Consider the following 15119-nt stretch of genomic DNA (forward strand, 5'->3'; position numbering starts at 1 on the left):
AGGGAGAGATTTCTGATCCTGCATTCACTGGCATTTACTTGGACCCATGGGAGAAGGGCTTTCCCTATGGGGCAAACGTGGAGTCATGTGTGCCTCCTAGAAGTTCCCACTTAAAGTGGCCATGGAGCTTTAATGCGGAGGGCCAATGAGAGGCTTTTGATTTGTTATGAATGGTGACTGGGACAGTTAAATATCCCAATAAGCATTGATCTCCTGTTCACCAGCTATCTGAACATTCATATGCCCATGAGAAATGCCAACCACCACAGGCAAAAATAAAGCCAGGTGTAGCACAGAGGATTCCAGCTTTGTTGGCTGGAATTTCCTGATTGACATTTTCAAGCCCGGGGTCAGAGGAATTGGGGTGACATTCTGTAAGGTACCATCCCAGCCTAGAGAAGTCTTTTCTAAAAGCCTTGAAAAGAGGAGTTAGCTTGTTTGCATTTCCCTTGGGTGCAGGGCAATGGATCATATTTAAATAAGAAAAAGAGCGCCAAGGTTGAGGTGCTCAGCTGCACTAGTATGGTTATGGTTGGAGAACGTTTGAAACAAGGTATGGGAACACCTGGCTGTAAGAGCCTAACCAGATAGTTAACACCAGTAGGCTTGTGAGTATAACTGACAGTGGCATTTGGAACTAAAGAGAAATTGGTTACAGGTAAAACCAAGGGATCTCCAACACCATGAACAGATCAGAGTTTCTGGTGACAGATCCAACAGTCAGATTGGGAAATGCAGATTAGAGTATTGTCTTTCCAATAAAGAGAAGAAGAAAATAGGGTAAGAAGCAACAGCGAGAAAAGGTATACAGGCCTGGTCTGGTTATGTTGGGAAAGCTGTCTCCTTCAGAGGCTGTGTCCACTTCAGTTCCTGAGAATCTTTATTTTCAGGTCACCAGTTTGTGTGCAGGTCCAGCCAGGGTTTGATGTTTTCTTTAGATGTGACACATGAATCCAAGAGTCTATTCCTTGGAGTTTGGCAACACAAGGCTTGGTTAATGGTACCTGAGAGGGGCCTTTCCAATGAGCTTGAAGGGACTCTTTCCGGAGGTGTCTTGTCCAACAGGTGAAATCTCCAGGTGGTAAGGAATGATGTTTAAAGTCTCCGTCTCCAGAGAAGATGAGAGACACTGAGAAAAGATTGCTCTACTAGAGCATGGTTATTTTCAACAGAAGCAATTAAGCCTTTATAATTTTGAAGGAGGCTCTCCTTTTATCAGTTGTGGATCAAAAGAAGCAGGTGCCAGGTGTATTGGGCATCCTGTGATTATCTCAGAGTGAGAGTTTATTGGTTCTAAAAGGGTCTAGACATGAGATTTAGAAGGACTAATGACAGTGCCTTTGGCCAGGATACTACAAATGGAAGGGTTTCTACAAATTTTGCAAATTGAGTCTTTTTTTTTTCATTAAACTTTTTTAATGGGTCTCAAATTCTGTGACTGATTTTTGGTCAAGTTGTTTCCATTACAAAGTACTGAGTTTAAAAACTAATAACTTAAAACTGCCACACACAAAACAAATGGTCCATGAAACATTCTCCTTTCCTTCTGAAGGTTTTACGATGCATTGTTATGATTAACCAGTCTTTTGCTATTAAACTTAAGTGGCCAGTTGAGACAAACAGTTCTGAGACTGTTCTTCCACCACTGATTAAGACTGGGGTGGCAAGTATTGGGGATAATATTCATTTAGCCTTCTGAGCTTTCTGGGCAGACTTGGTGACCTTGCCAGCTCCAGCTGCCTTCTTGTCCACTGCTTTGATGACACCCACAGCAACCGTCTGTCTCATGTCACGAGCAGCAAAACGGCCCAGAGGAGGATAGTCAGAGGAGCTCTCAACACACATGGGTTTGCCAGGAACCGTATCAATGATGGCAGCATCACCAGATTTCAAGAATTCGGGGCCACCTTCCAGCTTTTTCCCAGAATGACGATCAATCTTCTCCTTCAGCTCAACAAACTTGCAAGCAATGTGAGCTGTGACAATCCAGCACAGCTTTGGCCTGGATGGTTCAAGATAATCACCTGAGCTGTGAAGCCATCTTCTTCCATCGGTGGGTCATTTTTGCTGTCATCAGCCACATTGCCACGACAAACATCTTTGACAGACACGTTCTTGACATTGAAGCCCACATTGTCCCCAGGAAGGGCTTCACTCAAAGCTTCATGGTGCATTTCAGCAGACTTCACTTCAGTTGTCACATTGACTGGAGCAAAGGTGACCACCATGCCAGGTTTGAGAACACCAGTCTCCACTCGACCCACAGGGACAGTGCCAATACCACCAATTTTGTAGACGTCCTGGAGGGGCAAATGCAAGGGCTTGTCAGTTGGGCGAGTTGGTGGCAGGATGCAATCCACAGCTTCAAGCAGTGTGGTTCCACTGGCATTGCCATCTTTACAGGTGACTTTCCATCCCTTGAACCACAGCATGTTAGCACTTGGCTCCAGCATGTTTTCACCATTCCAGCCAGAAATTGGCACAAATGCTGCTGTGTCGGGTTGTAGCCAGTTTTCTTAATGTAGGTGCTGACTTCCTTAACAGTTTCCTTGTGTCTCTTCCGGCTGTAGAGTGGCTCAGTGGAATCCATTTTGTTAACTCCAACAATTAGTTGTTTCACACCCAGAGTGTAGGCCACAGGGGCATGCTCACGGGTCTGCTCATTCTTGGACATACCTGCTTCAAATTCACCAGCACCAGCAGCAACAATCAGGACAGCACAATCAGCCTGGGATGTGCCTGTAATCATGTTTTTGATGAAGTCTCTGTGTCCTGGGGCATCAGTGATGGTCACATAGTACTTGCTGGTCTCGAATTTCCAGAGGGAGATATCAATGGTGATACCATGCTCACGTTCAGCTTTCAGTTTGTCCAGGACCCAGGCATACTTGAAGGAGCCCTTTCCCATCTCGGCAGCCTCCTTCTCGAACTTTCCAGTGGTTCTCTTGTTGATCCCACCACATTTGTAGATCAGATGGCCAGTAGTGGTAGACTTCCCCGAATCTACATGTCCAATGACAATGATGTTGATGTGGGTCTTCTCCTTTCCCATTTTTGCTTAGGTTTAGCAGTGGTTTTCATGACACCTGTGTCCTGGTGGCAAACCCGTTGCGAAAAAGTACAAATTGAGTCTTAATGTTGCTGTTAGTGCATTGGACCAGCCTTGAGGATTGAGGGTGGGAAGCACAGTGAAAATGCATTAGGACTGGCCAAACAACACAGACTTGCTGTAATATTTGACCAGTAAATTGGGTTCCCTGGTTGCTATGGAGCTCAAGAGGGGTTCCTGAGGGTAAGGATAATCTTTCCTAAAATAATTTTAGCCACAGAAGAGGCAGTAGCTTGTCTACACAGAAAGGCTTAGACCCAGTGGGAAAACATACAAACCATGACTAAAACATATTTATATCCATGAGAAGGGGGAAATTGAATAAAATCCATCTCCCAAACCTACAGTGGTCCATTGGGCAATTTAAAGTGTTCCGGAGCACTGCAAACAGGTTTTCCTGAATTATATTTTGGGCAGGTGGGGCAAGCAGAGTAGGCCCTTTTTGTGGCCTTATTGATATCTCCTCACCAGTATTGATTCATAAGCATTATCATTTTATCTGCAGACCAATGGTTTAATGCATATACAGTAGTCAGTAATGGGAATTTTAGAGTCCCTGACTAGGCTGGATTGTTATTTGGCCCAAACCAGAGTTCTCCTTTATCAAATTACTAGATTTCCAATCTTGTGTTTCCTTTTCTGGAGCCAATTCTTGGGCTTCTCTAACCAATTTCTCTAGGTTATTATTTGGGGCAACATCCCTTTGGACATGACAGAGGTTTGATTTTTCGTTCCTTTGAGGGCAATATTCTTGGCAGAAATGTCAGCAATGTGGTTTCCTTTAGCTTCCAGGGAGTCAAGTTTGGAATGCCCAAGGACCTTAATAATAGCTAAAGTTGCTGGCAAGAGTGTGGCATCTAATAAATCCTGGACATAAGAGCCATTTTAAATTTTAGTCCCATTAGAAATAAAGAGACCTTGCTGTTTCCATAGCATTAAGTCATGAGCTACTCCAGAGGCATATCTATTGTCTGCAGTTTTGCCCTTTGCTGAAATGCAGGTCCAAGTAAGATCATATAATTCAGCCTGTTGGGCCGAGGTGGCCAAAGGCAAAGGTGCCACCTTGATGACTTTAAAAGGAGTTGCAACTGCATATCCAGCACAACATTTACCATTTTCTTTCTTTAAGAACCATTGGTAAGCCATGAAAACTCAGCACTGGTGACAGGAGTTTCCTGTAAATCATCGTGAGGAGGCAAAAGGTGATCTGTCAGAGTCAGTCATGAGGAGTGTTGTCCCTAGAGAAGGGAAGAAGGTGGCAGGGTTAAGGTTATCACAGTGAGAAAGAGTTATATGAGGAGTGATTGCCATGAGGATTTCATAGGAAGTGAGATGACTGGCTGAAGTGTGTTGAGTGTGATGAGAATTCAGGAGGGCTCTACTGCATGGGGTACAAAACTGGTGAGAGGGGATCCCATGACTATCTCTTTGGTGGCCTTAAGTAAAAGGAAAGTGGCAGAAATGGCTCTGAGGTAAGGAGGGGTATCCTCATACCATAGTGTCTATCTGCTGACTGTAGTACCTTATGGGGCGATGGTGATCCCCATGTTTTTGGGTGACTACTCCGAGAGTACTTGTCTCCTTCTCCAATGTAAAGAGGAAAAGGGGAAGTTGATAATTAGGATGTCCAAGGGCATGAGGATTTATCAAGCTTTCCTTTAAAGTATTAAAAGCTGGGTCATCCAGATCTTCCCAAGTACTAAGGGTCAGGTTTGCTGTTCTTTAGTAAGGCATATAGAGGCTGGGCCATGAGAGAAAAGTTCAGAATCCAGCTCTAACAATCACTAGCCAACCCAAGAAAACCTCATAATTGACTTTGGTTTTGGGCTTTGGGAAGTTCAGGATGCTATGAAGCTTATCCGGGTCTAGGCGCCCAGCCCTTTTTCCATGATCAGGTGCCCACAATAATGAGCTTAGGTTTGAACAAACAGCCGTTTCTCCGTAGAAACTGTATGTCCCTTTGAGGCTAAAAGCTTCAATAGGTGGGTGCTGTCTTCCTGAAAAATGACCTGGGAAGGGGAGCAGAGGAGCAAGCTATCTACATATTGTCATAAAGTAGAGCCTCCAGAACATTTCATATCATCTACATCAGCTTTTAAGATTTGTGAGATGTAAGAAGGACTTTTGCTAAGATCTTGGGTCATTACTGTCCAGGTATATTGTTGTCCTTCCCAAATAAAGGCAAATAGGTATTGATTAGCATTATCTGTAGTGATGCTAAAGAAGGTGCTATGTAAATCACTCATGGTGAGAAATTTGCTTCTGGTGGGCATGAAGCTAAAAAAGTATGGGAATTGGGAACAATAGGGTGACAAGGGATGACAGTATAGTTTATGGCTTGGTGGTCTTGGACAAATCTCCATCCTTGGTCACTGGGTTTCTTTTCAGGTAAAATAGGGATGTTGCAGGGACTAGTGCACCAGATAATGAGGCCCTGAGTCTTATAATCATCTATTATTGGCTTAGTGCCCTGGAGGGCCTCTTTATTTATGGGGTGTTGGTTAATTCCAGGGAGAGGCTTTGAGGGATCTATTTGCATCTTAATAGGAGGATTCTGCCAATATCAGTTGAGGATTTTGCCCATAAGGAGGGTGGCAGCTGATCTTATAGGGACAAATGATTAGTTTCCTTAGAATTAGCTCCAGTGCCATCAGAGATGGAGCAAATAAAAGATGTTGAAGGGTCATTTGATTTGCTCAGTAGGTGGCTATTTTGGTTGCTGCTCTCAAATTCTAGAATTATTCTCCCTTTTTGGGAGAAAGAAATTCCAGCATGATATTTTTCTAAGAAATCTCAACCCAGTAAATGAATAGGGATGGAGGAACTAAGGAGCAAAGGGTGGGTATCTCTTAGAGGGCCTAAATCAAAGGGGATAGGTTTAGAAACAGGAACCTGATGAGCTTTATTTGGGATCCCCACCATTTGAACCCTCTTAGTACTCTGAGGTAGGGGCTGTTTAATAACAGTGGGGTTGAGCACTGAGAGTGTAGCTCTGGTGTCAATAAGGTCATAGAGAGATTCATTCCCAATCTGGAGAGTGGTTTTTTCAAGCCGATTAAGAGGGAGGCTTTGGAAGAGCCCCTGTAGTTCCTCAGGGCCCCATCATTGGGGGTTAGGAGGGCATTGGAAAGGCCGGTTAGAGGGCTGAAGGTGTCTGGAGCGTTAAGCTTGTAACAGTCTTCTTTCCAATGTCCTAGCTTTTTCCAATAATGGCAGAGACCGGGAGGGTTTGTTTTTGTTTCTTTAGAGACCTCCATTTGTTGGAGTTTAAAATTGAGGATTTTAGTGGTCTTCCTTTTAGTTGAATCATACAGGGTGCAGGTGAGCTGGTTTGCTAAATTAACTAAATTTGGATGGATATAGTTCCCCATTCCATCCTCTTTTAACTAGAAGAGAAAGATCCGGGTTCAGCCCGTTAATGAACATAGAGTTAAAGGCTACCTGAGTGGATTCAACATCCAGAGACCAGAATTGTCCTTAAAAATAGTTTGGAGTTGACTGTAATAATTGTGCAGAGGTTCATTTGGGTTTCTGAGTGCAAGTCTGAATCTTATTCTAATCAATAGGTTTTGGGAAAGCCCTAGAAGTTGCCAACTGGAGTTGCCTGGCGATTCCCTGAGTTTGATCATACATTAAAGCATAGGGTTGGTCTCCTGGTTGTACTTCTAGGGACTCTTCTGGATTTTCCAAATTAGCAGTTTTTATCCAGTGTTTGGCTTGACCTTCACTGACAAGCATGCGAACTAGCTGATATAAGTCAGAGAAACCAGGCTGATAAGTCTGAATGTCCATATTAAATTCCTCAGCAAATTTGTGGGGATCCTCAGTTACTTTGGGAAAATCTGACTATAGCTTGAAGTTCAGCTTTAGTCCGGGGAACATAAGAAATTAGGGGTTTAGCATTTGGATCCTCAGAGGGCCTGATTTAAAGAGGCAGGTTTTAATAGGTTCAGGGGAGAAGTTCAGAGAAAAAGGGAAGTTCACCAAAAGGATTAAAAGGAGGAGATGGGGACAGTGCAGAAGGGAAAGAGGAAGCTGACACCAGGTGGGGCCTTGGCACAAGATGGCTGCTGTGTACCTGGAGACATAGAGGATGGGAGAGGGAAAAAAGAGACCTCAGAAGCTTTTTGGTTTTTTCCAATTGTTTATTTGCCTCAGTTAATTTAGAAATGGTATTTTGTAAACAGGCGATTTTAGAGTCTTGAATGAATTTGGAAGCCTCCAGGAACCAATTAAAATAGGCATCCCATTCAGTCTGTTTAATTTTAGAGCTATGGTCTTCTAATTTAGTTCTGAGAAAAACAAGTTTGGGGAGGTCAAAAGTTCCCCATACATGCCACTGGAGTTCTAAATTGTTTTTGGTCAAATTGATCCATTTAGTTAAAATGTACATAAGGAGGGACCATAGTTTTTAAACATAAAACCAGCCAAGGTCCCGAAAGCGGGACACTCCCGAGATAATTTAGCCGAGTTGGATCCAACTGCTCAAAACTCAGAAGTTTAGAAAACAGAAGAATACTCACCAGAAAGGGGCAATGCCTTCATAAAAACAAAAACAGTTCCCAAATAAAGTCAGAGAGCTTGACCAAAGGAAGGGAGTTTGGATCCAAGGGAAGGCTTACTGAACTCAAAAGAAAAAGATAACTCACGGAAGGAGAGAGTGCAAGCGGTTCAAGTGCGTACCTCACACAGTTCTGGGAGTCATTAGTTTGTTGTTGGGGGGTGGTGTTTGGCACCTTCGGATCCCACTAATGACACCATGAAATGTCAACCTTAAAAGTAAAATAGCAGGACTTCCCTGGTGGCACAGTGGTTAAGAATCTGCCTGCCAGGCTTCCCTGGTGGCGCAGTGGTTGAGAGTCCACCTGCCGATGCAGGGGACACGGGTTCGTGCCCCGGTCCGGGAAGATCCCACATGCCGCAGAGCAGCTGGGCCCGTGAGCCATGGCCGCTGAGCTTGCGCTTCTGGAGCCTGTGCTCCGCAACGGGGGAGGCCACAACAGTGAGAGGCCAGCGTACAGCAAAAAAAAAAGGATCTGCCGGCCAATGCGGGGGACATGGGTTCGAGCCCTGGTCCGGGAAGATCCCACATGCCATGGAGCGACTAAGCCCATGCACCATAACTACTGAGCCTGCGCTCTAGAGCCCGCGAGCCACAACTACTGAAGCCCGCGTGCCTAGAGTCCATGCTCTGCAACAAGACAAGCCACTGCAATGAGAAGCTCACTCACCGCAACGAAGAGTAGCCCCTGCTCGCCACAACTAGAGAAAGCCCGCATGCAGCAATGAAGACCCAACGCAGCCAAATAAATAAATAAATAAATTTATTTTAAAAAACAAATCCTATTTAAAAAAATAAAATAACTAGTTATCTTACCAGCAAAATTAGTTCACTTGAGAATAGCAGAGGAATTGCAATCAGGACAAGCAAACTGTGTCAAGCCATAGGCAAGCCTGGAGAACAAAGAGGACCTTTCTTTTATAGAGGAAAGGAGGAAGTTGGGAAGGGCTGTTTTAAATGAAAGTTCTTTGGAGTAGAGCTGGAGTTCAGGGTGGTGGTGGATTCTCACTGGCTGAGTGTGGTGGTTTCTCATTGGCTGGGCTGTTGCTAGGCAAAGAGAAAATCTTTCTTTCCCCTGCAGGGGTGTGTAAAGTAAGCTTCTTCCTCTTGGGGAATGCAGGGTACACTTTCTCCTACTGAGGTATGCCAGTGGCAGAGTGGTAGTGCATGAGAGCTCCCCCTTCAGAGCTTTCTGACTCCATTTTAAATGAGGTTTCCTTTATTTCTTTTCACAGTAGCAATAATGTAGGAAGGTATACACACATACATATTTATAAAATATGTATAAAAGTACCTGTCAGTTAAAAGTGCATTTTCAGGTGTGTTGCAACAACCTCGTGAATTACTACCATCCCCATTTCACAGAGGAAAAACCAAGACTTAAAAATGTTACATGATTTGCCCAAGTTTATACACTAATAGGTGGTACAGTTAGGGTTCAGACCCAATGTGTGTGACTTTAAAGCTCATGTTCTTTATCAATATACATGTGTAAGTGTCTCTTTTTTAACCAGAGACCAACATTATCCCAGAAGTTCAGAATAAAAGAAAAAAGAATGAAGGGTGTGAAAATGGTAATGGTTGTGTGAATGGCAATACTGGATCATCATGAATACCAAGGATTTATTTTATTGTACATGTGCTTTAGGAGTAGAGAGTTAGTCCTCAGACTCTGGTGCTCAGCCTGTATTGGATTCAGAGCATGAAATACAGCATTTCAGTGCAGTTGCATGCCCCCCTCCCCACCTCCCCAGCTGAAGACCACCTTATGGGTGAATTACTTCATGGTGTGGTCCTTTGGATATCTTGGTAGCTAAGAAGGAACTCCCAGAGTTATAATATGTTCAAACACCAGATGAGCCACCAAGGATGTCTGTGAGGCTTCATTCTTAAGAATCTCCAGGTTGAGAAAACCATCTATTTGTTCTGAAGAGCTGAGCCATTTACCTCTTAAGATTTCTGACAGTCCTGTGATTTTGCAAAACATGCGTAGGTTTCAAGTTAATTTCACCTGAAGCCATTCACCTCTCAAGATCGCTGACAGTTCCACGATTTTGCAAAACACGCACAAATTTTGAGTAAATTTCACCTGAAATGGAGCCCTACTTTGTAGTTGTTTTATAAGCAAGGTGCTAGCAAAACACCCAGGTGTCTCTGTGACCCCTTAGACCACATTAGAATCCTTCTTAGGCACTTGGTACTTCTGCTTCATAGGACTCCTTACAATCGTATAGTTCATTGTGATTATTTGTTTAATGCCTATCTGCCATGCTAGACTATGAACTCTGGGTGGACAGGGATGGTGTCTGTTGCTCAGTGCTGCACCTTACCTGCAGTGCTTGAAACCCCATGACTGGCAAATAGTTGACGCTCAATATTTATTGAGGCAGGAATAAATGAATGGAATCTGACAGAAGACTAGGCACATGCAACCATGTAGCGGATTTAGTCTTGATTTATGACACAGAGATTCCCATTCTTAGTTTTTAAGCACAGCCCTAGTTCAATACCTCTTTCATGACCTAACAGCTCTGGGGGTTTTATGTGACAGAGGGCAAGTCTGTTTGCTTGGTGATTACAAGAGGACAGATACAATATTTACTAGCCTTAGCAACTCCTGAGCAAATGTGGTCCCTGGAGAAGGGCACATGATAATGAAGCAGGGAAACCCAGCCGTTATCTCGAAGCAAAGCCACACAGGCGTCAAGGCCGTGACTCACGTTCCTGTGGTCAGGAGCCCTGGAGTTTTCAAGGATAATTTATGGTGACACAGATGAGACAGAGTTAATTTAAATACTGTAACTGCTTAAGTATTCTGAAGTGGAAAAGTCAGCGCATGGTGGAGTAAATACCTTGTTGACCCCTTTTCACTCTCCGATTCACCATTGTTTCAAGTAGTTACTCTAAAATACTTGAGTCCTAATGTGACCCAGGAGAGAAGAACTGACCACGGCTGCTTATTGTGCGTTAAGATTTGGTTTCTGAACACGGAGCACACACGCTCATCTTCACTCAGCCCATTGTTCTTTGATCGGTTAAATGATGCTATAAATGGAGGACTGTGATAGCAAAAAATAAATGTTTTATACAGTGCTAGAAAAAGCTTTAGGGGAAAATTTTAGCAAAAGAACAGATTCTTTCTTGTTTCTATAGAAACCAGTAGCGATGAGGAGTGAGGTGTTCTTTCATGTGTACATGGTAGTAAGGCCAGCTCAGCAGTCCCCGGCACACACTGGAGGGCTAGTTAAAGACCCACTATCAGCGGGGGAGCCTCTGTCTATGTCCCTTTGATCTCACTGGCAGTGGGGGACATCTTGCTGGAAATCCCGGCTTCCCCATGGGCTGAGTAGGGCTGCGGTTCCACAGTCGCTCAGCACCGTAGAGCCAGAAAGGCTCTGAACAGGAATCTCTTGTTGAAAGAGGAAGAAAAAGGTAAACATAAGGAAAGCTCTAATATCAGCTGTCAACACGCCTTTCAGTGTGCTCCTTGCCATCGAGCAGTAAATGTCCTGGTCGTGTCCTGACCAGATTACTGATAAACTGGCCAAAGCAGGCATTTGAGCTGTGGGTGGTAGGATAATTTGTTGCCCTTCCAATTTGTCTACTTCTATAAAATCTTTTTTTTTTTTCAAATGAAATTAGAATGAAATACCTCCTTTTTGGTTTCATTTGTAAAGCTGTTACCTTCTTGACAAGTGAATGTTGAGCAAGACTTAAATTCTAAGGCAAATACTTTTCTAAAGCCTAATCAATACTACAGCTTTAAAATGATTTCTCCAGTCTTTTAAATGAAGTTTAGGTCAAATGTAATGACAGGTTGAAGCAGGCGCATTTTGCTTCAATCTGACATGTCCCAGAAGCTAAGAGGAATATCTAGTAACTGACAAAAGGGTTTTCCCTTTGTTTGACATTTACTTTGTATGTAAACAATCCAGTATATTGGCATGTCAATGTATTAGTTGTTGGTGGTCCAAAACATGATGTGAATTCAGATAGTATTTCTTTCTGCTCACAAATACACACTCTTGATCAACAAGAGAACATTTATTGCAGTCTTGCCTTGCAGTTGGCAGAACAGAATGAATCATTTTGAAATATAAACTTCCTCAGATCTAAAATATATCACTGGAAAACACAAGACATAGGGGGGAGTGGATTATGAAATAAAAGGAACGTATTTAGGAGTCTATAGGTCATAAACATAATAGATGGTCACTAATAAAATACTGGGACAGATGTACAAGACTACATTTAGTGAGCAGGTGTTGAAAGCTGGATAACTTCCTTGAAGCTGTACTTTGGAAGCAGCATTTTGCAATGTGGAAGGGTATGAAGTGGCCTCTTACTGGCTGTGTGACCTCAGGTAAGTCACTTCCCCTCTCTGAACTTCAGTTTCCTCACCTAAGAAATGGTAATAATACAAATGATGGTGATGGTGATGATGATGAGGGGGAGGAGTAAGAGGGGGAGGAGGGGGAGGGGGAGGGTGTCTCCCTTGTAGGGTTCTGTAAGGTTTAAGAGAATTCTAGAAAACTCTGCACAGAGGAGGTACACAATATGTGTCATGTTCCTTTCCCCCTTCCCCAAAAGTAACCAGATTAGTACTGAGCATTTCTTTCTTACCAAGCTTTCAGCCATCATCTTTCTGCTGTTAAATGAGAACTCAGGTTTTGCTAAAATATACTTTGGCAGAAAAGTAAACGAACTTTCCTAAATGGGAGATATACATGGAATGAAAAATACCCTGTATTTTCTAGACACATTTTCTTTCAGCTTCTTTTCCCCTGGGAGTAAAGTGAGGGTGCAAAATCTCTCAAGTCCTTTTATGAATTTAAGATTTAAAATCCTTAGATTTGCTATGACAGACCCAAAGCTTTTCTGGAGACCTGTGTGTGTGTGTTTGACCTGTGGGGCTGACACCAGTATTCAGAAGCTCTTCTTATTCATGCATGGGTCTTGGTTGCCTAGCACACATAATAAGGGCTCAATAAATGTTTGTCTAATGAATAAATGACAATATCATGAAATAAAGTTTAAAATGTAATGCTTACCAAACAAGTCTCAATAAATTTGTTTCAGTGATTTTTTTCTCCCACACTATTGTGTGTAATATCAGCCCACAGGCAATGTATGAAAAAGGGATAACTGTAGGTAAAGTGGAAAGAATCCTTGCCTCTATTTAACTGGCCTCATTAGTTTATACCAATACCGACATGATTGATTGTATTTGACTTAAATTTGACTGGATCAGGATGCAGACTGTTTACAATTTCTACCAACCTGAAGTGCCTCGCATACATTTGTGGCGATTTATAATCTTCAGACACTCATTATCACCATCATTTAGCCTATTTTGAACCCCACTAGTTACACAGCATCACAATATCTACATGGTTATAGTCCTTCAATAAGCTCATGATGAAATTTCATATCACCCAATAAGACATCCTCATTATTTATGAAGAATGAGTTAGGGTGAGGAGGCGGTTATGATTTCTTCGCTGATTTCTTGACTTATTTAGTTCGCAAGCTCATCAATTTGACCCAGACAACCATTACTCTTCCTTTATTACACACCATACATGCAGCCAGAATGAGACCTGAAGTCTCATAACATTTAGTAAAGCAGAAATGCACATCTTCAGAGAAGAAATGTGGGATGTATACTATGTATTTGTTCCTTTTCATTTCAAAGATGTTACTACTGACTCTGCTGATGCCGAGGGGACTTGGATGGCCACTGTAGGACATGACATCCCTCCCACCTGAGATACCAAAAGTTCTCCTTTTGCACGGTGCCTAGAGTTGTGTATTAGTTTCCTAAGGCTGCCGTGACAAAACACCACAAGCTGTATTTGTGGCTTAGAACAACAGAAATGTTTTGTCTCCTGGTTCTGGAGGCTAGAAGTTTGAAATCAAGGTGTTGGTATAGCCACGCTTCCTCTGAAGGCTCGAGGGTAAGAGCTTCTGGTAGCCTCAGATGTTCCATGGCTTGTAGATGCATCACGCCAATCCTCTGTCTTTCACATAACTATCTTCTTCCTGTGTCATCACATGGATTTCCCCCTGTGCACGCCTGTCTCTGTGTTCAAATTCCCATTTTTTAAGGACACTAGTCATATTGGATTAGCGTCCACCCTAATGAACTCATCTTAACTTGATCACCTCTGTAAAGATCCTGTTTCCAGATATGGTCAGATTCTGAAGTACTGGAAGTTAGGAGTCGGACATATCTTTTTTTTTTTTTTTTCGGGGGGTGGGGAGACACAATTCAACCCATAATAAGCTTTCATTCCAAAAGTTTATCTGCAGCTGTGCCTCTGATACTTGTGGTCCAGATGAAGCCTTAGATCAAAAAAGCAACTCCAAGCCTGTGGGCTACTTCATTGTTGCCTAGGCCCTACTGATAGGTCACTTGACCTGAGGCCTTGCTTCTGTGGATCTTTAAAAATGGACATGATTACCATGCCTGAGTAGCTACTGCAGCATTGCATTCCAAATATGCTAGAACTCAGATTTGTCACGAATTCAGCCTGGATTGCCCTCCACCCTGCCCCCCACTGCAGTTAGTCTAGGTTGGTAAGCTTAACTAGATCTGAATGATATCAAGAAAATTTAAACTTTCAGACAAATTTAATTTAAATGGGAAACCAGATGGCAAAGCTGTCTTGGAGTGTAAAGTAAAAGGTAGTATTGATTAAAGAGAGGATTTCTAAAAGTCTTACAGCTATACTGCATTCCCATGGGAAAAGCTGCTAACCCAAATCCTCCTGGCCAAATAATACCATTTTTTTTTAAAGCACTGAGTTTACTTGCTCGAAAGCAGGCATTCACAATGCAGCATAATCATTTTAAAGCTACTAAAAAGCTTTCTGGGAAGTTTGAGGAGGTCCATTGTTCTAAGGACAGATGGACACCTGATAAAGTATTTACGGTCCAGTCTAACTAAGGATCGGCACAGGGTCAGAGGGTCAGTGGTAGTAGGAGTAATATCTCTAGGTCCATCTACATATAGGAAGCACTTTTAGAAACTATGAAAAAATATTATTCAGCCTGAGGCATTAGCAATCATTTTAATTAAAAAATTGATAGGGGGCTTCAAACAACATCATCAAGAAAGTGAAAAGATCTTGCAGAGTGGGAGAAAATATTTACAATCACGTATCTGATAAGGTACTAGTATCCAGAATATATAAAGAACAGATACAACTCAATAATCAAAAGAAAAAAGACCCAATTAAAAATGAGCAAAACCTCTGAATAGATGTTTTCCCAAAAAAAGATACACAGAGGATCAATAAACACATGAAAAGATGTTCAACATCCTTAGCCATCAGGGAAATGCAAATCAAAGTCACAATGAGATACCACTTCACACACTCTAGGATGGCTATACTGTAAAAGATAGACACTAAAAAGTGTTGGTGAGGATGCGGAGATATTGGAATC

At 42.6% G+C, this 15119-nt stretch overlaps 1 protein-coding gene and 1 pseudogene across 2 annotated transcripts in view; one reads left to right on the forward strand and one right to left on the reverse strand.

The window, feature by feature from the left end:
• Window positions 1–15119, forward strand: part of AFF2 (ALF transcription elongation factor 2) — a 495793-nt gene that overhangs the window by 65206 nt on the left and 415468 nt on the right. The gene's annotated exons all lie outside the window — the stretch shown is intronic.
• Window positions 1624–3067, reverse strand: LOC309796426 (elongation factor 1-alpha 1-like; annotated as a pseudogene). The gene has a single exon. The product of its transcript is annotated as an elongation factor 1-alpha 1-like (transcript).

The sequence above is a fragment of the Mesoplodon mirus genome (genome assembly GCF_964341445.2).
Source record: "Mesoplodon mirus genome assembly, chromosome: X".
In the NCBI taxonomy this organism is placed as follows: Eukaryota; Metazoa; Chordata; class Mammalia; order Artiodactyla; family Ziphiidae; genus Mesoplodon; species Mesoplodon mirus.